A 3,185-nucleotide genomic window follows, 5' to 3' on the forward strand; every position below is an offset into this window, starting at 1 on the left:
CAGCTGGTTTCTCAGGTCATATTTGTTCAGGGTGTAAAGAGGCTGACTCCCTTTTGGCTCCAGAAACTAGTGTCATTCCTTGGAGTTAACTTGTTACATATGAAGCAAGTGTTATTGGATTGAAGAATTGCTGCTTCTTATTAGGAGATTCATTTCATTTCCCACTACTCCCAACTTCATACTCAATGCACTGAGGATGTCAAGTGGAGCATATTGAAGTAGACTCCATTTCTTCGCATCATTTATGTACTTAATTTTTAAATTGTTTTATAACCCTATTGTTTTGTAACTAAATTAACAAGGTTCAAATGAACTGCCCAGCTCCTATGGAAGTCACGTACAAGAACATGAGATTTTTTTATTACACACAATCCAACCAATGCGACCTTAAACACTTTTATAGAGGAACTTAAGTACAGAGTTACCACAGTAGTAAGAATATGTGAAGCAACTTATGATATTACCTTTGTGGAGAAAGAAGGCATCTGTGTTCTTGACTGGCCTTTTGATGATGGTGCGCCACCAACCAATCAGACGGCTGATAGCTGGTAAAGTCTTGTAAAAATTAAGTTTTGTACCATCAACCCATGAACTAAGAGGTTGTGGTTCGATTCTCGGTCAGGGCATATGCCTGGATTGTGTGCTAGATCCCAAAAGGGGTGTGCAGGAGGCAGCAGATCAATGTTTTCCTGTCATCTGTGTTTCTCTTTCTCTCTCTCTCTAAAAAAAAAATCAATAAAAACATATTTTTTATAATTTCATTTTATTTATTTATTTTTATTGGTTTCAGAGAGGAAGGGAGAAGGAGGGAGAGAGAGAAACATCGATGATAGGAAAACACTGATGGCTGCCTCCTATTGGGGACCTAGCCCACAATCCAGGCATGTGCCCTCACCGAGAATTGAACCATGACCTCCTATAAAAACATATTTTAAAAAAATTAAGTTTCGTGAAGAACCTGGTTGTTGTATTGCTGTTCGTTGTGTTGCAGGCCTTGGGAGAGTGCCAGTGCTTGTTGCCCTGGCATTAATCAAAGATGGAATGAAATATGAGATGCAGTACAGTTCCTAAGACAACAGCGCATGGAGCTTTTAACAGCAAGCAACTTTTGTGTTTGGAGAAGTATTGTCTTAAACCGTGGCTACACTTCAAGGACTCCAACGATCATAGAAACAACTGTTGTGTTCAATAAAACAGGGGTGCCTGATGCCATTGCCTTGGAAGTGGAACTTGAGACAGGATCTAATCTGTCATACATATTAGCCAACATGCTGGCTTGGTGAATAAATCTAATGACGCGCCCATAGGAGTACTGAAAAGCAGTTTTACCAGGCCACGAGTTTGACAGAATTGCAACCTCTATGTTTGGGTTATGATTCACCTATTTTGACACTTAACAGAAGATTCTTACTGTTCAGCATTTAAAATGTGCTTATCATTTGTACCAATTGACTTTTCCTGAAATCATGCGGTATTGAGTTATGTCTTTAAATCTATTCCCATGCCAGAATCTTATTAATATATAAGAAATTTAGAAAGATTAGATGTTAAAACACCCAGCATAATACTTGTGTATTTTTAGTATCATACAGAACTAAAATCCCAGGAACTCTCAACACTCTGGACCTTATGTGGTTTAGCCCTTCAGTCATTTCAAACATAGAAAGTAGGGCTGATATGGTTATTTGCCTGCTCACTGGATGTTCCCATCTCCCACATTCATGCAAGTATACATCAGGTTCGCTCAACTTTTTTTTTACATTAAGTCTCAGAAATTAATGTCTTTCTATAAATCTCATTTTGTGCTGTTATGGACAGCCTCTATTTTGAAAATCTGCATTGTACAGAAGCACATGTCTTTAATGTCTCTGGACAAAAAGCCATATGGTTAATTTTAATGTTTGCACTTGGGGTGCAACTTACAGGGAGGCCCTGGGAGGGGGCTGTAAAGCATTTTTAGCAAAATGTTGCCTTTGTCTTGTGCAGAATATGCTCTTTAATATAACAAATATTTTTAAAGATGGAGATGCTTTATTATTGTAGCTAAAACAATTCTTACTAGTAATCATAAAAATTCTGAAATTCTGGTATTTTTTAATCCTTTCTGAAGTTGCTTACCAACTTATTTTTGTTTGAACTGAGATTTTTCCCCCCTTCCTACCCTCTCTTGCAAATAAAAAGAATTGAATTTTTCTAATGAATTGAGCACACATTTAATATTTATATGCCATTTAGCTGTATAACATATTTGGATACTTGACAATTGGTTTTATTAGTAGTAATTGATACAATGGTGATGTGTATTAATGTTAGTTTAACCATATATCTATGCTGTTCTGGGAATGTGTGGTTATAGTCCTGTGGGAGAAATAATTTGCCAGTGTTCACCAACTTGTAAAAATCTAGTTTGAGAGCTAACCATCTAAGTAAATGAGATTAATTTATCATTAAAAACAGCTGCGGAAGTTCATGCTCCTATGGAAGTGTTACAGATGAGGAAAGTGGGGATCAAGGTCACACAGTTAAAAACGTACAGCTGGGATTAGAAGTCAGGTCCATTTGAATCTAGAGCCCTTGATTGACTTAAATTAAAAATAGGGAAACCTATATAATTTTATTAACTGATGTCACCCCAATAAATTTAATTAAAATAAAATGAAATAAAATTTTAAAGAGAGGGGATGGAATTCTGATAGATTTAGTTCTATAGAGAAATAATTTGGGGCCTAAGGCTTAGATCACAGAGGGCAGTGCTGGGAGTGGAGTCACCTGGGTCAGCTGCGGAGGTAGCAAGGGCACTGAATTCCAGGAAAAGCAATCACTAGAAATCAAGATGGTTGCTTATTATGCAATATTGCCTTGAGTTGGCTCCACTTCAGGATATCTACCAGAAATATGTTTGGTTTGGAAGGCAACATGGCACCACCCACCAGCCAATTAGAAATGCTAGCTAAGGGTAGAGGTCTTCAGACTGACATTTCATTCAAAAAAGGACTGTGCTCTTGAATTCTGTGTCATGGGGGAAGCAGCCTCGTTCAGTTTTGACTGATGTTGTATAGAGTAGGGGTTTAGAGCATAGGCTATGGATTTAGATTTGGTCTCTCTAGTCCCAGGGCACTGGTTATCAAATATGTGACCTTCATCCAGTGACCTTCATCTCTAAATTCTCTGAAATGGGATAATGA

The 3,185-nt window shown here is 37.6% G+C and overlaps 1 pseudogene; it reads left to right on the top strand.

The window, feature by feature from the left end:
* Nucleotides 1-308: 308 nt before the first annotated feature.
* On the top strand, nt 309-2,143 carry LOC118651358 (annotated as a pseudogene).
* The last annotated feature ends 1,042 nt before the right edge of the window (nt 2,144-3,185 follow it).

The sequence above is a fragment of the Myotis myotis genome, unplaced genomic scaffold, assembly GCF_014108235.1.
Source record: "Myotis myotis isolate mMyoMyo1 unplaced genomic scaffold, mMyoMyo1.p scaffold_m19_p_3, whole genome shotgun sequence".
Taxonomy (NCBI): domain Eukaryota; kingdom Metazoa; phylum Chordata; class Mammalia; order Chiroptera; family Vespertilionidae; genus Myotis; species Myotis myotis.